The following is a 24,249-nucleotide window of genomic DNA, read 5'->3' as shown; positions in this document are numbered from 1 at the left end:
TGGGAGCTGTCTTGCTTAAATGCAGTGGATATCGCAGCCGCTTTCTTCCACAAATGCATTCCCTCCCGTTTTATCCGTGTGATTTATTCACTGCCGAATCGAGTACCCTTCCAATTGCTTCACTCGGAACCGCTACCATCCTTCGGAATAAATAATGGAAGCAGAAATTGCTATTTCCGGCAACGTTGGCTTCGCTGATCATGTTTAACATTGAAGACAACTCCTTGCGATGACTTGGAGGTTTAGCCATGACTAAAAAATCATCCTAGTTGGAAGAAGTCGACCAAGGAGGTAGAGGTATTCAAAAAACCTAAAAAGATTGAAACTTAAAGCCAAAAAATACTGTTTTAGCGGTATGTGCTGAGCTGTAAAATTCGAGACCTGAGAGCGACAATTGAGAGGAAAGACCCATGCTGGATCATATTCTCAATCAGTGTTTCCAGTGCCTTCGTTTAAGGCTCACGTTCTCTTCAGATTCAGCAGAACGGGTGCAGCTGCACTTCCGTTCAAGGATATTATCTAACGGTTCCAGGATATTATCAAGGATATTATCTAAGGATATTATCTAACGGAGAAGGGGTATATATGGACACAATATGGACCAAAATCCTCTTCTAGAGTTTAGTGAGTAAATGCTTCCACGCGGAAAAGGAACGAGGTTGGTGTGTCATTATAAACCAAATCAACCAACCAAACCACGCCCTCCAAATCTGCTGTCAAGTCTATAAGAGTAGTTAGATTCACACTTGCCGTCATATTCGTTAAAGTGTTTCTTAAATCTTTGAAAGATATATGGTTATGTTTACCGTTTAAACATTCTACACAGGAAACTGCCCCTGGTACCTAATGCAGTGGGAGCGTGTTCTAAGCTTGTGAACTAATATAGACACCCGCCGCTCTTGGATCCTTCTTGGGAGAATCAATTAAACCTACGGGAAATTACGGGAACTCACTGGTAGCAAAAAATGACATTTCAATCGCAAACTTGATCGTGCGTGAACACAAAACAACAAATCAAAACAAAAGAGAATAGCGAGAACTTCATCTTTTCCGTTTGGAATCTGATACCAAAATGGGGATGAAACATTCAGGAAAAAATGGCACGGCTTGGGCCAGCTGCCACCGTATTCCATGAAAGTTTCATATTTCCCGTCGTTTCATTCCATCAAAAAACAAGTCGGGAAACCGGAAGCTTGACGCTTCAGGTATAAAAGGTTTTGTGTTTCCCTATGTGAGGAGCATAACGTAGTTCCCCATTGGCTTATAGCATTGACCCGAGATATTGAAATCGTTCAGTTCTGGGCAGGTTACTGCCATTGCCAGACCTGAGCGATTTAAGTATCTCGAAGGGCAGGTTACTGCCATTGCCAGAACTCAGCGATTTAAATATCTCGAGTCAACGCTATCAGCCAATGGAAAACTGCGTAATGAAATTGTTTCACGCATTAATGCAACCTGGATGAAGTGGCATTCCCCAATTGGTGTTCTTTGTGATCGACGTATCAGCGCACGTCCCAAATCTAAAATTTACTGCAATGTCGTCCGTCTACCACTCTCTATAGTTCTGAGTGTTGGCCGACTATAAAGGAAACGCGTACATTTTGACTCCTTACTCACGCACTTTGCAATTTATGCCAAAACTAATGTCAGTTTCGGAAAGTACAAACCAGGACCTTTCATTTGATACCCTAGACAACTATATCCGGTGAAAAAAAATTTTAATCCCCTCTTTGCATGTATGGGGAGCCCCCCTTTAAATTCCACCTAAATTTATGCCACTCGCTGTATGCTTGGGATTTCATAGTTCCCATCTGTCCACCAAATTTCGTTCGGATTGGTTTAGCCGTTTTGGAGAAAAATGCGTGCGACAGACAGACAGACAGACATTGAATCGATTTTTAATAAGGTTTTGTTTTACACAAAACCTTAAAAAGAACAAATATGATACTTTTCAATTGAACGAAGAGACGGCTTCATAGGTAGGTATAGCCGCAAAGGTCTGTAGAGGAAAGCAACCACTTACGAGACGATAGATTCTATGGCAAACGAAAGGAAAGATAGGGTAGGTATGGAACTATGCCCTACGAGGTGGGATGGGAAAGTGAAACTTAGAAGGACTTGCTTCCAGGCAAAGGCAGGTAACCCAGACTAAGAAAAACGAAGTCAAGCGCGTTTAAAACCTAGCTGGGAATCAAGTCGAGAAACTGTTGTCTCTCTATCCAATACACCAAAATTAGGTTGATAGCCGAAAATAGCTATCTGGTTTCCAACTTGGTAAGCCAAAAGTTATACTAAACGTAAACAACTGATAGCAGAAACCCGAAGGTGAAGCACAAGAGAGGGTTGTATATTCCGGCAAGGAAGCATGAAATACTCAAAATTGTTTAATCAATTGCTCATTTGATGGTATATCACAACAACTTTTCCATCTATAGGTTTTGCAAGCCCGATTCAGAATTTCCAATTCCAATCCAATTCCGAATTTTCCAAACAAGGTTTTTCTATACCGTTTTCAGACTTTCCCAAGTCAATTTCAGAATTTTCCATTTCAAATTCAGAATTCCTTTCTATAAGATTTTATACCGAAAGCCTGAAAAGGGGGAGCTGACCTGCTCATCATTTTCCTATTATTATTTTCATAATCTGTGAAAAAAACATCTGCCTGTCTGTTTTCCGTGACTTCCCAAGTATTAAGAAGTTTAACTTAATTGTGGGGCTGTTTATTACTTTCAAACATTTGCCGGGAGTAAGCGAGAAGTCAGACAATTAAATTTGAAATGGAAAATTCTAATTTTGGAATCGAAAAGTCTGAATTTGAAATGGAACATTCTGAAATTGACTTGGAAAACCGTTAAAGTTAGTTTTTGGAAAAATTTGAAATGGTTTGGAAGATTCGAAATTTGATTTGAAAAATTTTGAATGAGCTCTGCCGAACAATGGTATTTGGAACATAACTTAGGATCACTGATTCAACCTCTAACAATACTTGCTCCGACAGACTCCCTCTCATTTACGAGGATTATGAACTTTATCAAGCAGGACCAATTTGGTGGCATTGAGATAATTGAAACTGCGGTGGCGGCCGTTAGACCACTGCCATTAATCCACAGTAATTGAATCCGAAAGTTTTGACGAACATTACATTATCTGACCGAATTATTTTTTTGAAAGAAGGATAAATCAGATGACACTTACTTTATTCATTTAAGAAAGCATGTCATTGTCCATTGGTTTCGAGTTTGTCCTTCAGATAAATCAAGAGTGTATAAGCCAATGTTTAAATGGAGAAAATTCTCGTTTAAAATTTACAGATATAGATAGATTAATAGTCACTTCCAATTTCTTTTGCCACGCATATAAGATTGAAATCTCTTGTGTGCGTGATGATACGCCAATGTCGAATACATTGCGATCATATTTACACCGATATGGTCAATAATTGTTTGGGAGTTAGACACGAAATCAGCTTTAGTAACATCCCGGACTCACTATGATTTATGTATCCCCCATTAAGCGAGAAGCTGAATTAACATCCAAGCCTTGCTGACAGTTGCAGACACAGTACTTAAGTGAAAAGCGGTGATCAGCAAGTAATGTTTTCCGTAGATGATTCTGGCGCCTTTTCTTTTATATATTTTCTGAGGACAACTGGTATATGGATCAAATGATTTGATCTGGTGGGCGTCCTCGGTCTGTCGAAATTCAGTTGGCCTTTTACCATGATAATCAAGATTTTCAGTCAAATACCGTTTAAAATTTCCCATACCATCTTAGCTTTCGAGCAATTTTGCTGGGACTTATTGAAAGGCTCTCTTCTTCTACGAGTATGTCAATTATGTCCATTGCAGAGTGTCACTGTACTATCGGCATGCGGTCCAACGTTAACTTGAATCTCGAAACCAAATTCTTTTTGAAAACTAGCTTTCGGATCTTGAGGAGTTTTTGCGCCTGAGGAGTTTAACATATTACAAAAATGGCTCTTTATCACGTGGGAAACTGTTCACTAATTTATTTGAAGTTAGAATGGTTGTTTGTTAGGTGACAAAAGTAAAGTATTTCATCTGGGCATCCTTTTCATACTTTTTCTTTCGTCTTTCTGTAGAGCAAATTTTTTTAGCTGAAGAGATCCACATAAAGCCAGCACGAAACACGTCATAAGTAGATATAAACTCCTGCCTCCCCTTGAATCATTTAAATATTAATTACGCTTCTTATGAGCCAACCTGCTGAAAGTAGGTCTGTATTCACAGAAGGATTAGAAATCCCTGAAAAACAACACTAGCTTCGACTTCATAAAAAGGCACCTTAAAAAAAATATGGGGATGATTTCGAAAATTAAAAAGAAATACACAATGCAATTGAAATGATAGCCAGCAAGTCGTTAGACAAGTACCATTTTTTCTATATTTTAGTTTTTTTCATTTCCAAGGAGACCAAGCTTACACTTCCCAGCTCTAATAATTACGGATAAGAATAGACATCTAAGCTTTCTCCTTTAAACAAGGAGAGAAAAAACAATAATGCAACAATTTTCTCAGCATAATGGCACGAAAAAAAGATAATGGACGAAGAACAAAACGCAAATAACTTTAATCCAGATTTGGAAGGAAAAATGGATAAATGTTGAGAATATCTCTTTTATTTTCTCCCCCTCGCTCCTTTATCATTTCATTTTTGTTTACTTGCCTGAAATGCTCTTGCCCCGATAAACGTAAATTCCGGTTTTATCTTTGCTACCATAACTTATACATCCTTCTGTTCATCGCCGTCGTCGACGTCGTCATTTCATCCCGAAACAGCGTCAGATATCCTTTTATCTCACATTTTCCTCCATCCTGCCTCATTTTATCCCCAATCCCGCCACTGATTGCCAGTCTCTCATTCAGCCCGAGCAGCAATGCCCATAACGTTATTTCTTTGATGCTACCATGTTGCCAAAACTTATGCCCATCACCATTATCAAACTCCATTCCGGGATAACAAACCTTCATGTTTTTTTGGTGGTCTCTCCATCTTGCTCTTCCTGGTACTTTGAGTGGGTGCCGGCTGCTTTTCGATTCTCGTCCTTTTTTCAATACATTAGGCGAACGAGAGAATTTTAAATTGTCTGAAATCGTACAGGATTATACCTAAATCTCGTTTTTGTTTTGTATCTTCTCCCGAAATCTTTTATTGTGCAAGTGAAACTGTTAAAGCATTTATAGGGAAAAGCCTCGCCACTTAAATGAAGGATTTGTTCCATATTTTTTCGCAAATCACAGTGAATGGTATTGAAAATCGTTCGATATTCATATCAGATAAAAGTTAGACGTTGCTGATAATGTACGTTTTACAGTTGGATTTTGGATTCTTCTCATAAATTTTTATGGAGCTTAGCTTAGCGGTATTTAGCAGCAAATAAAGTATGCATGTCCTGTCCAAAGCGTATTTTAGACATTTAATCTATGAGTGTCCGGCGAAAAACTATAACTTAATTTTACCTTGCAAGTCTCATAGAGCGTCGGAAAATCTACCAAATTGCAGGGCATTTTCCTCCACACACGGATATTTACTGGCAAATGGTTCCATATATTTTGAAATTACACAAATACTAATTACCAGTGTTGTCCATTCTGACATTCGAGGCTTTTTCTTCACGGAATTATACATGAGTTATGGTTATACGCCCTGAGAAGTTATATTCAAAGTCTTTCCTACTTGCCAGAAAAGGGGATTGAAAGGGATTGAAGTTTGTCGGTTAGCAATCTCCAAATTTCGTAGCTTTACTTCTACCGAAACATCAACAACGCCTGGCATCATGACTACGACTTTTGGCTGATGAAAACGGACTATCATTATTTTCTAGAATGTTCGCACGCTTTTCAACAACGATATTGACGACCGACGGTCCCCAGAAAGCTCGCTTTCCCCGTCGGCCTTCTGGGCCTAAAGGTAGTAAAATGGTGGGGTTCTGAAGAGTACTCCTTTCCCTCCCTCTTGCCGCAACCCGCTTTTATATTCTGAAAAGTCAAGTGATAGCTGACGAAAAACTAGTGTCAGGTTTTTTTCTAACTACCACAGGTCACGCTCTTTTGACCTGGGAGCCGGCGCGTGGCTGCTTTCTCAATGGAAGATTCTGGTCCAGGTTAAGGAGCAACACAGTTCTACAGTGCTACGCACCAATAGAGACTTCTCACATTATGGAGGAGGATGCGGCATAATGTTTGAGCACAGAACTTGACATAGCATCAGTTGGGCTTCAACTGATCGACACCATACGAGCAATCAGATTGACCATATTGCGAACAGCAGTATATTTAGCAGTTATCTTCTGAACGTACGTAACAAGGGAGGCGTTGACATCGGCCTCGTAAGGGATCATCAGCTGATAATTGCTAATGTTCGCTTGGGTATTGCATCGGCCACTTCTCGTGTGGTTGCAGAGCCGTGACCCCCGGGTTTAAAATAATTGCTGATATTATCTTTCATTGGGAGAGCTATCTTGCTGATTGGACGGCAGTTGCACTTTGTCATCTGGATAAGAATATCGATGAGCATTTGACCGCCAGGCAAAATACTTTTCTTTCGGATCATATGCAGTTGCAGTCCGCCATGATAAAAGGGAATTTGTAATTTTGATAAAAGAGGTGGAATATGCCACAGAACGTAATAATGCCAAAAGTGTGTATCCCATCATGACCCGTGAAGGATGTGACTAGTCGACTCGAGGAAGGGTACAACACGGTCCTTAACGGAATTACATCCGATAAAATTTCGCCTTTTGTGAATGCAATGGTTAGTCACCGTGATATGCGGATGCGGACTCCTCCTCCGTGCAGAGGAAAAACCATCTCAGGCATCAGTGCATTCGAACGGGCTAAATCTCCTGGGTTTGATGGCCTCCCTCTAGAGCTATTTATCGCTAAGCAATTTCTGCAGATCTTTTACGTTTACTCAAACGGAAACGATGGAAATCGCAGACCTTCCCAAAGAGAGGAAGGGAATCATCGTGGGGATTGCAAAAACGGCACCTGCCTTGAGTATGTCAACTGAGAGGTATCCACGTGCTCCCTCCCGTTACAGAGATAATAACTAAGATAATTCTAGAACGCATGAAAGTGCATCTCGAGAGTTTGATCGACAGAGAATAGACTGGTTTCCGCTCTGATTCTTCCTGAATCGATCGCATCAACATCTTGTGTATAATTCGGGGACAGAGCGCTTCCCGATTTCGAGAAAGCTTTCGACAGCGTTCGGAGTAGGGACATTCCAGAGGAACTAACGGCTAATATCAGGGTGACATATCATACCTCAAAATGTTACGTGCTGCATTTAGGTAAAAGTTCATAGTAATTTGAAGCTTTAAGTCATAGTTGCATCTTTATCAGTGACGTATTTCATGCTACCTTGACGGAAGGAAGTGGATGAATTCAATGGACAATGGCATTTTTCCTCAAGCAAATCGATTATGCTGATGACATTTGTTTGCTCTCTCACCTGGTCATGGACCTTGGCCAATTGGTTCTGAATTTGGGAAGAGAGGCAAGTAGAGTTGACACTGATAAATACCAACAAAACCAAGGTTCTCCGACTGAAAGGTCATCGTATTCTTAGTATCTACATTAATGGGCAGAACAATCGATCAATTTGTATATCTAGGAAGCGTGGTTTTTGCCGACGATGATATTCAACTGGATTGTGCCCGAGGAATTAAGGACGCCACATTCGCTTTCGTTTCCTTCTCTAAAATATTAAAATGCAGTTATCTCAACATAAAGATTTAGTTGAGACTGTTCTGTGCTAACGTTCTTTCTGTGTTGCTATACGGGAGTAGTACATGAAAAGTAACCTCTTACTGTCACTCGAAAGCTCTTTGTCAACACATCTCTGCGCCATGTCATCGAAGTACGCTGGCGTGATACTATTTTAAAGGAAGACCTTGGTAGGAACACAGGCCCTTGACCCGTACGCGATGAGATTGAAAGGCGGAAGTATAGTATGTAAATCACATACTAAGGAGGTGCGACAATGGCATTCTGGCTATGCTGTACAGTAGAACACACTCTTCTAAGATGCCGATGAGTGGGTCGCGCCGAGAGCACTTGACGCAGAGGAGTACAGGAAGAGGGAGGGCATCCCATGAAGTTCTGGGGGAACTGAAGCGCATTTCAGGAAATTGCAAACAATGGCCCAGAGGTGTGGTTAACGCGTTATACACCACCAAGAGGTGAATAGCAACCATGTATAAGTCATCCTTTTCGGGGATGTAATCATTTTCAAGAAGTAGTATGAGTATGACTCAAAATTTCTTCCCATTATTTATTTACTTGATAGTCCATTTGCAGGATCCGGATGGCTGAGTGGAGTTAAATAATGGTAATAATCACTGGTGAGCTCAATGCTGTCCACACTGTCTCCTACCATGCATCGTGATGCCGTAGTTTACTGTTTTGAATGAAGTGCTCTTACACACTTCGGGGCCCTGATCCAACTGGATTGTTTCGTCAACGATAATTATTATTATTGTCCGATACGAGGAAAGCACAAAGCAGTAACCACCTCCATAACAAGAACATGTAACACGCTTGCTGACACGAGTATGACTGCAACCGCGGCAATGTGCAATGAGATTCCCATATTTCAATTCGCATGATCCCGAAATTTGGTTCAAACTAATAGATACTAACTTGGTGAGGTTTAACATAACAGATCCCCAGCAGCAATATATGCAAGTCACGGCAGTGCTATTGCCGCGGTATATCACTGTAGTCCGCGACACCATCAAGTAGTCGGTGGCAGATAGCTCATTCAACCACTTAGGCAAACAACCACGAGAGAACGTGGGTGATGACAAACTCTCTCAGTTTCACTCGCACCCAGTGGGTTTTTTTTCCTCTTTGCTGGCAATCCATTCTGATGAAGGTTTATCTATTTCCCGAAGGAGTCGAAATGTGATATCATTAGCATAGGCTTCCTTTACCTCAGCATCACGGATCACTTTTGCAGTGCCAATTGCCAACAAGTACCAGTTTTGACATGAGTTCAAAATTGCGGGCTATGGAACAAGTGGCCGCTCAAAAATGAATGAGTCGTAAACTTTGAAAAATCGCGGTGATCCCTGAAAAGATCTTACATAGTGGTATCTGCTAAAACAATATACTTTGTCCTCACTGAATTTGCAGATTTTATAATTCAGCCTGAAGAACGAAATGGTCTTATCTCCATTTGCAGTAAATGGAAACGCTGTTCTTTTTTCGGCATCAGCTCCGGCCTTGCCACCGTTTGCTAATTTTAGTGGCGAGTCGAATTGAGCAGGTTTATTCAGCCTTTTAGTAATTTAGAAATTACCAGGTGAAGTTCATGCGTTGATAAAAATTTAAGAAAGATTTTTGGATAAACTTATTATGTATAAGTCATATCGACCTGTTCCATATTGTGGTGTCACAAAGGCAAAGTTTATAAATCTTCTTTAATATCCCCCAATTCCCACTAACACTATTGTAGGGTGCTAGGAAAGATTTCAGTTAGTATGCGTAATATTTTGCATTTTCGTTTTTTTACTTTACTTCCGCACTGATACAAATGCCTATATAACATTTAAATAGTTAGCAATCTTACACAAGATACACCTACATATATATATACCCCCTGAGTTTGGGCTTAAAATGACATTCATTCCTCCCTATTTGTCGTAAAACGCCACCAAGAGGGATAGAATGGGGAGGGAGGAGGGGAATGGTTGAGTAACCTGCAATTTTCAAAACTCTACTGCTACCGAAACGTTAACAACGTTCGGATAGAGACTGACCTCACCAACTACGATATTTGGTTATCGAAAACGCAGTATGATTGGTTTCCGGAATGCGCACATTCTGGGCCTAAGCGAAGTAATAAACTCTGAGAGTACCGTCCTCTCAATTGAGGCAATCTCGTCTTACACTCTGGACTGCCGAGTGGTAGCAGAAACGAATCTGCTATTGGATTGTCACTAACGGTTATTGCAAGGAACGCTTGGTTTCTGACAGGGTTTTCGCTTCAAGATTTCGGTCCAGGTTAATATTTGCTGTGCTATGCACCAACGGAGATTCCAACCATAGCGAATAAGGACGTTTTTATGAACAGTTACCCACAGTTTAGGAGAGGCTTCAGCAGTAGATTCAGGAGTTCCCTTCAGCGGTCGCGTAACAACAGGAGCGCTGATGTGAACGTCGAAGAGGATTGCAATAAAATGGTAGCTTACCTTCTTGCTTGCATGTTACGTCCGCCACTTTTCGCAGGGTTACAGGACCGAGACCCTCCGAAAGTTCAACATCGACCGCTTATATGATCGAACTGTCGCTCGACAGTGGGCGAGCTCAGATACATTGGTCCGAGATAAAAAATGCTGTTTTCTCGAGTGCTACGCAGGTCGTCGACCACGTCTCGAAGGAGCATCACATTATCCGGGTAAGTGCAGTTAACGGAAGAGATTGAAATCTTTATTGGCTGCTGCGAGTGATGGCGGGAGTGACGTGTTCCAGCTCCGATGCCTAATGAAATCGCGATAAGTTGAACGTAGCGTGCACCGTGAAAGGTCAGAAGCTGTCGCAGGTTGTAATAATTTCTGAACTGTATACCGCGTTACGAAAGAACTTGTATGTAGTCGCTAATCTTTTGATGGTCTTGTGGGGGATGTCCTACAATGAAGTGTTGGAAGGGACACTTTGCTCCTCATCCGACAAAGTTTCGCCTCTTGTAGGTGAAACGTCTGGCCACCGTAACATGCGGATACGAATCGCTACTTCAAACAAAGAGGAAATCATCTCGACGGTCAAAGCATTCAAACGGATTTAGCCGCACAGATCGACGGTCCCCCGCAGAGATATTCATCGTTGTAACTGCAATTTGTGCAAAGCTGCTACTTCAACCGTAATCAAAATTCCAAATAAAGGCACCCTTGTTGATTGCGACAAGGAAGGGCATCTGCTACGTGCTCATCCCATCGCAAAGAGGGCGTCTAAAATAATCCTGGAGAGCAAACTGGCTGCACTTCATTGATCTCGAAAAGGATATCCACAGCGTGAACAGGGAGTATATCTGTCGTGCTTTACGCAAGATATTCATTCTGGAGAAATTAATAGCAAGACATATGATTGGGAAATGTCACGTCCTGCATCGAGGTAAAATCTCTTCGGAACTTCAGGTCCAAGCAGAGTTCGGCTAGGTTGTACTTTCTCATGAATATTATTTCTATTATTTCTACTTGTCATCGCAGACGTCCTTCGTCCCGCTTTGTCCAGAAGACATGGAGGAGTTCAATGGACGATGACATCTTTCGTCAAATACCTAAAGTAGGCTCATGACATCTGTTTGGTTTCTCGCCTGGTCATGGGCCTTGGCCAAATGGTTGTGGATTTGGAGAGAGAGACAAGCGGAGCTCTACTGAAAATAAACAACAACAAAACCAAGGTTCTCAATCTGACGGGTCGTCGTACTCTCCCTATCCGCATGAATGGTATTTTCTGCCGATTAGCAGCACTAGATCCGTCTTCGCTTCCTTGTCTAGAAGGAGGACGATTGCGGATATATCGGGAAGTCCTGGTCGAAGTTGAATCCCGTAAATGGTAGCGCATAAGCGTGGTTGACGTGCTATGCCCAAGCGGTGAACTGAAACCATATGTATATTAAACTGAATGAATTCAGAGGAAACCGCTGGTCATAATCAATTCGTTTGTATAACTTGCTTAAGATATTTAAACTTAAAGCTATGTCAATCTACCAATATATAATAAAATGATTCTTCTCCTACTTGTTTTTCAAATTTTAAGCACAAAATTCAAGGTTCTTTGCAATTCATTTCTTTATTATCCGCCGAACTCTTCTATGAAAATAAAATAAGTTTAGATCGTATTTCCAAACCTCATCAATCAATCAAAATCAAAATATTTCAAAAGAATATACACTATGCAGGCAAACAAAGGCATTATCTTCAGAAGATGTCTGTCAATCTCAGCTTGAAATTTCGACACCGAATTTCATAATATTGTACTTCCTGGATACATTCATCATGAGTCGAAAACAGATAGTAAATTTTCCTTCCTCCGAGAAAGCATAGCACAATTTCAGCAATTTGTTTAGTCTTCTTCCGACTTTAAGAACCTATAGTACATTTTGGCTTTATTGAGGAAAACGAGCATGTGAACCTAAGCGGAGATACGTAATACGACATCGAAGATTGGACCAGCCAGCAGTGAATCAGGCGTTAGGTCTGAGAAGAGCAAATAAATAGGATAGAATCCGTACAAAGAATCACGGAGAAAGCAAGCAAAACAAGAACATAAAAAATAAAGATGTGAAATCAATTCATTGATGGAATTGCTTTAATTCAGATTGGAGCACGTTGCTCTTTTCGTAGGAGGAGCCGCTTATATGCTGGTATTATATCGGCTGGACCATGATTTAAATTTGATCAACTGAAATAAAAAGGAAGAAAAACGAATTTAATGCGTTTCTTGAGGAAGCTGGAAATCAGAGAGGGAGATATTATTCGAATAACGAAGAATTGAACCATTTCGTTTCGACTATGTTGTTTTCAGTTGAAATATCACACACTGAATAGGGCCTGTTATTTGAACATATTCTGGCGTGGTCCCATCATCATATCTGTTATAATTGTAAGCTACACGTGTAGTCCTTGGCCCAGAAGAAATTGAGCATAAAATTGCATAAATTTCTTGCCAAGTTACGGTGGTGGTTGTTAAATTTCTAGAAAATCAGACGAGAGGCGCAAAGAGTAGAGATTTCGCTCCGAGGTTGTTTCTTCTATGGATGAATATATTCATCCAAATTCCACCTACCTAAAGGGCACACTTGACAGAATCTTGGCTTTCAAGTTCGACATTGCTCAAGATTGGCAATTCTTTGCCTCGAATTGATTAGCTAAGTGGGTTTGGCAGCATAGGATGCATGATATTTCCTTGGCTAATGTTAGATACTTCTTTAGCAACACGGAAGAAAGACTATTTTTAATTTACATGATGAAAACTCCCCATTCTACCACTCTCCACAAAATTTCAAATTTCCATTCCCACCACGTTCCCAGCCAAAGTATACCCAGCTTTCAAAATGTTAATTTCCATACTTACCGACGAACCATGCAAAGGAAAGTCAACATTTTACTTCCTATCCATTTCGATTGATCCTAAAATCAAACATCACCACCCATGGAGGAGCATTGAATGATGTGTGTGAATTTAAAAAAAAAATATGTGGGTCGGTATCCGCAGTTAGTTATCTATTATTGTCTGGAAGGTGGGAAGTGATTTACGGTTGATGTTTTTCAAGTGAGGGAAGGTCTCTCTGATGTTGTTGATTTATTGAAAATGACTTGACAAATATGACAATTGGAGAATCTACACGGTCTCACTTAAGTGGGGTGTTTGAGTTTAATAGGAAATTTTACGTGAATTTCATGTTTTTACAACATGTTCCCTTATTAAGTTTGAGAAGTGATGCATGGACCTGGGGCCGTTTTTAAATTACACTGAGTTTTCTACAATTAATACATAACTCTAGGTTGACTAAATATCCCCACAACTTCTGGCCTTCGTCCTGAGCTCTTCACAACCCCTTTCAACTGTCACGTCATAAGAAACACTGCCTTAAATTACCCTTTCCATTTGATAGCAGATATATACTTAAGAAATGAAAATGATGACTTTCTACACTGGCGAATGGCCCACTTCTAGCCAATAAAACTATGATTCCGATAGAACAATACGGTTCGTTCAGGAAAAATTCAAATAATATCTCCCAGAATAAAATAAGACCAAACTTTGGTATCCGATTAAGATAAGAGATAAGAGATGTTAAAGATTATAGAATAAAAAACCAACTGAGTAGCCGAAAGTCAGTCAAATTCTCATCCGGAGTATATAGATTTCTGGTTTATCATATTCCAACTGTTCAGTGTCCCATGACCTCTCGGGCTGTGATAGATCTCCGTTTTTCTTCTGCTTGTTACAAAGGCCATCTTTTAATGGCTCTCTTTGAAAACACCATCTATGCTAGGAAAGTTCCAACATCAACGCGAGAGGATCGAGACTAGTGCAATATCTGGTAGGAACAGATCCTCAAAGAACGGTAAAACATCATGGACGAGCACCGATTTCGTGAAACAGAGGAGAACGACAAGGGTGCTCCTCAACCGAGCTCTAAAGTCTGATTTAGTAGCTGTCTGCATTCGGTACGAAGAGGTGAAAAAAGTTCTAAAGAAGAGCGTACAATCGACCAAACGACCATGATTTAGACACTTTTGCGAAGAGACCGACTCTCGACTACTCGTGAGGCAACCTCAAGGCTAAAGCGGGGAGAGCGGGAGGGTACACAGAAAGCGATGAGGAAACGACAAATAATTTGCTTGAAGTGTACTTCCTAGGCAGCGTCCAAATTCTCAGGGCCGGCAGACACATACAGCCCTCAACCGAAGATTGAATTCTCGCATGCAAAGTAGTTTCACGGGAACCAGTGAAATGAGCATTTAACTCATTCCATAGATACAAGTCTGCAGGTCTGGATGACAATATTCCTGCTCTAGTAATAGAGGGAGTAGATGCCCTGGGTCGATACATTCGAAATATATACCGCGCTTGCCTAACACAGGCTTATATTCCAACCAGCTGGCGAGATGTGAAGGTAATATTTATTCCCAAACCAGGGAAACATACCTACACACACATAAAAAGCTTTCGACCGATCAATTTAACTTCTTTTATGCTAAAAGGACTGGAAACACTAATAGATTGGTTCATAAGGAATATATGTTCACTTAACTGTAGGCAACATGCCTAATAGAAACGCAAATCCGCGGAAACTGTACTCCATGAGCTAACGGAAAGAAATAACAAGGCGATGGCCGATAAATAATATGCCTTAGGCGCAGTCATGGACATCGAGGGCGCCTTCAATTATGCCTTGTGCGTGGCGATTTGTAACGTACAGCAGACAGCATGGAATTGATCCGCTGTTAATCAGTTGGATACTCACATGCTAGAGCGGAGAAAGTGTGTGCTGCATGTAATCCACCGTTGGCGCCCCCATAAACGACTCCCGGTGAACGCTAGGAAGATTGGACTAGTTATATTCAGAAGGGGACCAGATGGAAGAACTGCTATTTACTTTAGCAGAGACGGAAATTCAGCTGGTACAAACAATCAAATATCGTGCATCGTGCATGTCGACTTCAAGTTAACGTGGAAGTACCAGATCCAAGAACAATAGCAGAAATCCTGCAGATTGCTCTATTGCTGTAGGACTGCGATAGGTGAGACCTGGGAACTTTCACCAAAACAGATTCGTTGGATGTAATATCCATAATAAAACCCATTTTGATGTTTGCATGCATACTCTGGTGGCCGAAACTGAATGCAAGCTGTTGAGCTATTCTAAATTTACCCCCAACTCAGTTGGAAAGCATCGAATGACGCATATGCTTGATACTATTGGTGCACGTAAAGGCAGCTAATCATACGGTCATAAGTCCATCCGGTGTGGCTTTGATGCCCGCCGATCACATGGTTTCCAGATTCGTGTTCGATGAGGCATACTCCGTCGTAATCACTAAAAGAAAAGAATGGTTGATAACTAGCTATGAGTCTTTTGGGATTACAGAGTTTATAATCTTCACTTTAGGGTCAACCACCCACGCAGGGGTGTTTTCGGGAAATTCGATTATGCAACTGGCTCGACCTCCCGGGGAAATGACCACCATATTCCAGGCGGAGATATAACCCATTCCATTGGCAGCAGAAGAATGTTTGCGGCACAAATCGAGCGGTCGCACCATTCAAATCTGTTCCGACAGTCAAGCAGAATTATCAGCACCAAAGAACAATGATATATCGAGCCAGTTGAGTAGAGTTGCCACCTGGTACTGTTAAAACTTGGCCGACTGAATGAAATATTCCTGGTGTGGGTGTCACGGCACTCAAACATTGATGATAATAAGGAAACTGACAGACTGGCTTACCAAAGTTCTGAATCTACAAGGGTGAGGCCATAACCAGCTTTTGGCATCCGGCCATGTACTGTCAAGTCTACTCTGATGGGGGAAATGGGAAGGATTCACGCAGCCGAATATAGAAATCTGAACTTTTGCCAGCAGGCGAAAATCTTTGTAAAGGAACCTGAGGTGGCATTTTTGTTGTCCCTTAAGAAGTGGGGCATGAAAACCCTAGTAGGGCCTTTAATGTGACACTACCCCTTAAACTACCACATACAAGGAGGAAGAAGAGATTGCCCTGCACTTCGTATGCAGCTGGTCGGTCTCCTCAGACCTCAGACGAAGATACCTTGGTAAGGTTTTCCTCAACGAAGGATCAGCGCATTCTCTGGAGAATACGAATACCGTTGACGAGAGGCCGGCCGGCAAAGGTATAGTACCTGGAGCTGCGGCTCTTCCCACTAAACTAAACTAACGAACTTATATTATTGCTGCTATGCTATGTGTTAGTGCCCCTATGAACAATCAGTTGAACGGTACATAATAACGGGCAACGATTGTGTTATAAATTGCTATGCCAATTCTCTTCAATATAAATTCCGCCTCCCAATGATAGACATCCTGTATGGTTGGTAAATACTTGAAAGTCGAGAGTGCGAGCGTAATATAAGCCGGGAATCGCAGTGAACCTCTGGGTTTGTGTGGGAGTGTGCATGAGTATCGATCATGCACGTGGTAGACGTTATAAGATTAATTCGGTTGAAAACAAACAAACAATCAACCGATTGTCAACAAAAGACTTTTTGCAGGAGGTAGAGAAAGTGGCCGACGTTGATTAATCAATATTACGACCAAAGCCAAAATGTTTGGCCTAACCAGAAAAAAACTATTTAAGGGACATGGGGAATTGTTTAGGACAACTCTTCCTAATTACTTACAGTAGATAAGCATTAGCACGGAAATATTCGGTTGATCTGGAATCTTGCTGGCTTCTGAGTATTTTGGGTGGACTTAATTTCAGTTATAAGTCATCACCGCGCTATTGTTTCTTCTTCTAGCGAAGTACCTTGATGAGCACGTCGCGGCAGTCCCTACCGCATATCCCATATTTATTTTAATTGTAATTAATTTGCAATTGCACATTGTCTTATAGCTAGGAATAAAGACTATCATCCTAAAAGGACAACTTTTTATTCAGGAAGCTATTATTCGAGGTGATTAATACTAAAGTACCATACTTTCCAAGATAAACACTTACCTAAACTAGGGAATCGGAGTATGGTCACCCGTGGGCCAATCTCCTACCGGAAGCTCTCAAAGCCTTTCCGGCATGCGGGTACATGAACTATCTTCGTCCTCCGATCAATGCCACAGGTACAGAAGGAGGACCCTAAATCCACTGATAATTGATTGAGGAATATCGGTCCTGACACCAGATGCAGCTAACAACCGCTGAGCTGTATTCCCACGTTTTCCGTCGACCGAAAGGCGGTATGAGAAGGGAAGGCGGAGGTGAGCGGAAGGGGATCTTCTAGCATGTCAAAGGTAGCAAAAGGTGGAGAACTTGGACTACCGATAAAAGGAAGTTTTAGTGAATGTTTCTCTGCAATTGTATCATATTACTAAAAGAATCTACCTCGCAAAACACTAATGTTCAAATAGCGGGAACAGGTCAAGAAGAAGGAACAGATCAAGAAGAAGATGTTGAGTTCTGAACGGGTGCAGCGGATGGAGCAAGATACACGAAATAACGTCCAGTTAGTTCTACCTACCTTTTTGGGTCACTGATCTACCACCAGCTGAGGCATTTCGTCAATTCACCTGCATGCCGGATCCTGCCAAAACTGTATGAATGATAGCTTTTGCAGACTATCTTGATGTTTCCTGATAACTGGCCGTGAGGAATCGCAACCGCAGGTATTAACTCACCCTGGTAAGTCAATACAACCTGCATACGTGCGTCAGTGAATTCCCTTTTGGATATTATTTTTGTTTTTCCATTAATTTGAAACAAAAATGTCACGAAATCTAAATGCCCACGCGGTACATGCATTTCTACAAGATAAGTTTGATTTCGAGAGTGATAACGTCCTCGATAGAAGGAAATTTTGTCACGATAAACTTATTAGTGATAGATAAAAAGTGGAGAGTGTTAGTTGCTCGGAACTCCGAGTCTATGTGGATATCTATTATAGTACAAAGGACAAAAGGAAATAACACGTGCCCTTGGTTTAGGATGTCTTATTTTTTTAAATATGCAGTTTTTCGCCACAATTTTTATATGCTATTTACTTGCTTTTTTAAGGTTTTGTGTAAACACAAAACCTTATTAAAATCGGTTTACTGTCTGTCTGTCTGTTCGTCTGTCTATCTGTCTGTCCGTCACACACATTTTTCTCGGAGACAGTTGTAGCGATTGGCACCAAATTTGGTAAAAAGGTGAGAACTGTGAACGCTCACGCAAACAGTGAGTTACATTCTTTTACGTCCAATTTAAGGGGGGGTCCCCATACATGCAAAAGGAGGGTGTACATTTTTTTTTCATCAAATATAGTATCAAATGAAAGGTCTCGGTTTGTAATTTTCGAAGCCGGTCTTAGTTCTAACATTTGTTGAAAAGGTGCGGAGTGCGGGGGGTTGAAAGTGATCATTTTTTCAAAGAACCCATTCTCAGAAATTACTCAACCGAAAAATCTGAAAAAAATCAGAGGGCTGCCACTATATAGTGCCTAGCCTCCGAAAAACCCTTCATACCGATACCTGTTCAAATAAAGTTAATAATAGTACATTACTATAATTTTTAGTAATTGACAGGAAAACCCCCCTTAAGTTCAGCCTAGAATCACAAAATTGCAGCAATATAGGCTATAGCATAGAGCATGATTCTGCCAACATTGGTGGAAATCACACCATTACTAACAAAGTTATACTAGATCAAAACTGTCGCTTCTCCGCAAATTCAAGACTAAGAATGTCAATATCACTTAAAAGTGTAAATTTTCACATAATATATGCATATTTTACGTGCTACATGCTAATGGGACAAATGCACACTCAAATCTCTTTATTAAAGAAATACACAAAACCTTTCATACCTGAAGCGTCTAGCTTCGGGTTTCCCAACTTGTTCTAATTGGGGTCATTTTGGACCCACGACACCAATTACATAGCTAAAAATATCGAGAGAGAGAACCTAACCGCCTCATATTTCTCATTCATCCAACAAGCAACACCACTTCTGAGAGGATAACCCAATCCGTATGTTTGTCTGTCATAAGCACTTTTTTAGAAACGGCTATATCGATTAACATGAAATTTGGTGAGAAGATGGTACTATAAACGCCCACATCCGTCCGTCCACATCCTAGATTGAGTTTATACATGAAAAAAGGAGTGTAAAATTGTTTTCCTCTGGATATAGTCCTGTTGGTTATTAAATGAAACATCTCGATGAGTACTTTTCGAAACCAGTCTCAGTTTTCACATTTGTTGTTAACGGGGGGAGTGCGGAGGGTCGAAAGTGATGACGTTTTTAACGGACCCATCCCAGAAACAACCCAACGTAACTGAAAAAATCATGAAGCTGCGGTGTCCAGGCCTCAAAATACTCTCGATATCGATATCCGCTGAAATTAATAATAGTAATGTTATCAAGTTCCTAGAGTTATAGAAATTCGCAGTAATGTAGACTTTAGTATGATATCCACAAGTTGTACTATTACTGATAAAGTTACAGTAGCTCGAAATTGTATTTTCCTTGCAGATTTACTGCAACCCAAAATAATAAACACCAATATCACACTAAAGTGAGTAGTTTGACATGCTAAATATGCATATATATTATGAGTTACGTACAAATGGGATAGCTCTGCACTGAAATTTAAAAAACAAACAAAACCTTTCGCACCTGAAATGCCGAGCTCCGGGTTTCCAGATTGCTTTTGTTTTAAGGTTAAGAGAGTTCTAAAACTGTGGGAAAAACTGTATCCTGCATTTTACGAATAACACTTACTTTTTTCGAAATTAAGGACTACGGTTTCATCCACTACTTCCTTTGGTGTTGAGGCAGAGGGGAGGCTGTTTCTAATAAATAGACTCTGCTCTGGCCGGAGTGCCCAGAAACTAAAAAACTGGTAGACAGTTGCGCTCCAATTGATCCAACCTATTATCAATTTGGAGCAGACTCAAGGCTCTCTAAACCTAGAACAAATTCGTTTCTACTTGGACCAGTGTGACTGATACCCATTTTGTCAGGAGTACAGCCGGCTTAAATTTTCAGAGCCAGACCGTAGCATTCGCAAAGGATACTAGCTCTCCCACCTTGCAACTAAACACCTCTTGGTGATCTTCAAAGAATGTTTACCTAGCGTCCTTAGCTTGGCTCTAACTAGGGCTGAGCAGTCGCAAATGAAGTATCCCAATGAGTATTGTATGGTATCCTGACCGCTTGCTGGAGTGGTGCTCTAGAGGCCAGTGCTTCATGCAAGCCGTAATCCTGGTTGTCCCACCCAGAAAACGGATCCACACGATCGGATTTTGTTATAGGCAGGCCAAATCCTCGTTAATTTAAAGCAGGTGATGGGCTTCCGCCAACTAAAGTCAGCAGCTACCAAGTAGTGTGAGTTAATTCTGCTCTCGACTGCCGCCAGCGGGACGCAGACTGTGTTCACCGAGGGGCTGCCTTGTAAGTATGTCAACCCACTCATTCTCTTCTATGTTCCTATGACTGGGAACCCCAGTCATGCGCAGACTATTCAGTGCATCCCTGCGCTACCTCATAAACTGGGAGGATGTCATCATTGAGTAGAAAGCATTAATAGTCGCTTGGTTGGCGTTTAAAATGGTTATTTTACGCTTGAAGCACAAATTATACCCCAAATATCGACCGGCTTCCACTATCGTCTGGAATACATGGCGAAGACAGTCAGGTGCTGGTCACTAACATTTCGAAGGCATTAAGAATCACAATAACAAATGTATTGCTAGTGAAACATCCAAACGAAAGGGAAACAAACACAGCAAAGAGGACGAAGTTCTTATAATTTATGTACAACAAAGATAACGAGTTTAACGAAAAAGTGAACATTACTCGTTACTATTTTTAAACCTTTACTGAAGTCAATACCTCTAGAAACACTTCGCGAAGTCTGAAATCATGAAGGTTCCATCTTTCATAACAACAATGAGATCACTGCCAGTTTTTTGCATCATAACGACCTTGCAGATACTTTGCTAATTTCTGACGCGCAACAAGGGAAGTCAGACTGGTATATAAATTATAAATGAAAAATAGCAACTCATAAGTAGCCACATTGCCTAGCGAAATAAACATAATATTCTCTCTCTCCATTGGTTGCGGCCACGATGCTCATGGGGTACATTTGACTTCTTTTGACCTTAGAATTGTAACCTATAACCTTTAAGACTAGCCTTCCTCTAAATTCTTCGCAAAGTTTTAATTTTATTTAGTATTGCACCATTAATGACTCGAACCAAAGATAGTCAAGCGAGAAGAAGTACCAGATCAAGATACAATCTGACGTGGATTTCCATGGCTCAATTGGGGAATTAAATTTGACGAACTGGTCTGTTCCACACACGCTATCGAACACTTTATTTGTTGATCTCCCACTATACTACTCCAATTATTGATCCTAAATCTGTTACTTTTGTGTAGTCTAGCTTACATTCCTTTATTTCACTCTTTGTAGGCAGATCCAATTTACAAGGGACTCTTTAAGTCGTTTGTATTATAGGTTTGGGTCAATGTGTATATATATAAGACTTCCACAAACCTCTAAGTGAAGCAGAGCGGGTAAACCACAACTACGCACCATCGGGGAATTCCCGGCAATGTGCTTCAACTGCCTCTACGATTTTCTGTGAAACTTGCACTCCCCCTCCACTGCTCTATGCCACATAGCTCTAGGGCAGTCTATTCGCCGTTCACCCTGTGATTGTGGGTTCCATTGCGTAACATATCCTGCAATGGAGTTGTAGCCTCACTGCCAGACCAATCCACTACCAAAGTTTTTATACAGATGCAAAACAGCTTGATTTGGAAAACGGCCTATACTAAATTTGGCTAATTATTATTATTTGTTTTCTTTCTTTTTTGACTAACTTATTTAAATAGCATTAGCAATCGGATCTCGAAACTTTTATGCAGTTAAAATCGATCAAGGTGCGATCGTAACCTATGAAGGTTGTGGAGTCGGAAAATTCACAATTGCGATTGGGAAAGGAAGGTCCACGCCGAGTCACATCCTCATCAGGTGTCATAGTGGCGGGGCCTTTGGAGTTCTAATTTTCTAAGTTCTAAGTTTTCCGACTCCATGGTCGGGCTGGTTTCGTTTTATTATCCCATTTGGCTTCGCTTGCAGTTACTGTAAATTCTTATGATTTCCAAAACTTAATTTTTCATATTTTGTTATTGTACTATCCCAATGAATTATATGTAAGGTGAAGGGACATGAATTCCCGAACCTAGGCCGCACCGACGCGTACGAAAATGTGTTAGTAGGACACTTCAATGGAAATTGTAGGGCCAATTTATTTTATTTTTAGAAACGTTTTTTTTCGTTTGACAGTTTAATGAATATATGTATATAACAAGCTATATTAGTCGAAAATAGATGATATTTAAACTTAGCAGACATACTTCCCAAATATGTACTCTCTTAAGCTGTCAAAGAAAAATAATCCATTTCACAGGCGAAAGCAATAAATGAAAACGAGATGGCCCAACTTTCTCTCCGACGCCATCTAAAGTCAAATATCATTAGAAATTTATTAGCACAATAAATCTCTTAACTCTCTGTTCTAAGCTTTAAATTCAATTTACAAATACTCCATCCAATATTACAACACCGGAGCATATCTCACGACTATGCCTCTTTACATAAGTCATTGTCCCTTATAATACCATTCCTGGACAAATGCATGCTTTGCCAACAGAATATTTTAATAAATCACGTGTCATCTAAGCATTGGTATAAATTCCTCTTTGCAGGTCCTGAACGTTGGCGCGTTTCACTACGAAGCACCAGACAATGCTAAAGGAATTATGGACTAGCGCCAGGTAAGTCCTTTCAGTAATGTATTATATAGAGAGTCACACCTCTGCCGGCAGCAGCCTTTGTACATCCTCATATGTAACCCATGCCCACACTCGGTGCCAGCAAAATACATAAATAAGACTCGATTGTCCGGCACAAATGGTAGAAAGCACCTTTTGTGAGTTTCGCGTTTGAACAATGTTTCTGGTTTGCAGGTGAGTGAGTTATGAAGTGCGAGTATTAAAAATTACTCTGGAGCTTTATGTAATGCTAGAATTGACGGTGTTTTCGCTAAGGATCAATAGGATGGCGTGGTTCTAATAGGAAATATATCAACTAAGATTTTAAGATGACGTATTGCTGAGTGGTTCGCAGCATTCTTCTTTGCAGCTTTGCGGCCAAATTTTAGTTTTAAATTTTGGAGGTAATATCGAAAAAAATTGCGCCAACTGCTTGGTTAGGTAATAAAAAATCTTATCATACTTGCAACTAAACCACTACTCCACGGACCTAATGCGGCACATCTACCCTCGATTCATTATCATAATCGAGTCTTGGCCTACCTTAGTAGGGAACTCGTGACTTCCCCATGTTGCGCCGAGTTCCACAAATTTGATATCACTAGAAACTGTCTGCCTATTGGTCAACGCCACCCCTCCACCTGAGGGAAGCTCGGCCACGTCTTCTTTTTTGTATCATTCATACTACGCTTATAGACTTTGCCTGCCGGACCATCCTCACCTACAGGAACTAAATGGCAAGCCCTCCGCAACTTATTTGCTCAAAAACAACCGTCCATACTATTTTCTCTTACGCGACTAAGAGTTTGCAATTCTTATTGCTAAGGGCGCAAGTCTTCGGAGAGTGCATGAGAACAAGCCAGATCAGTGTGTTAAATGACAAAAGGTTTGACTCCATAGTGAGAGTTTTCCAGTGGAAAAGTTTTTATAAGCTGAAACAGGTTTTGTTGTGAGCCAACATCCGTATGGGCATTTCGCCGTAGTGGCTGTGAGCATTGGCCAGAAATTACGAGGACTTTAAGACTGTCGCATTTACATCAGTATCACGGATCACTTTTCCTGGGTCAGGTTAAAAAAGATTCAAAATAAGATATTCCCTTCTTTTAGACTCTTTAGACTCATGTCTTAGAAATTGTACTCAGTTATGTGATACCTCTATAATTACTGCACTGTATGATATCCCCCTTTTTATGAATTGGACAGAAAGTACCTC

The 24,249-nt window shown here is 40.8% G+C and overlaps 1 protein-coding gene across 1 annotated transcript in view; it reads left to right on the top strand.

Annotated features, from left to right (window-relative positions):
* LOC119646705 overlaps positions 1-24,249 on the top strand; it is a 203,492-nt gene that overhangs the window by 59,631 nt on the left and 119,612 nt on the right. The window contains exon 2 of the mRNA XM_038047282.1: positions 22,971-23,039. The gene's annotated coding sequence lies outside the window, so the exon portion shown is untranslated. The remainder of the gene's footprint in view (positions 1-22,970; positions 23,040-24,249) is intronic.

The sequence above is a fragment of the Hermetia illucens genome, chromosome 1 (assembly GCF_905115235.1).
Source record: "Hermetia illucens chromosome 1, iHerIll2.2.curated.20191125, whole genome shotgun sequence".
Taxonomy (NCBI): Eukaryota; Metazoa; Arthropoda; class Insecta; order Diptera; family Stratiomyidae; genus Hermetia; species Hermetia illucens.
Note: the sequence above shows the minus strand (reverse complement) of the source record. Positions and strands in the feature narration are given on the sequence as shown.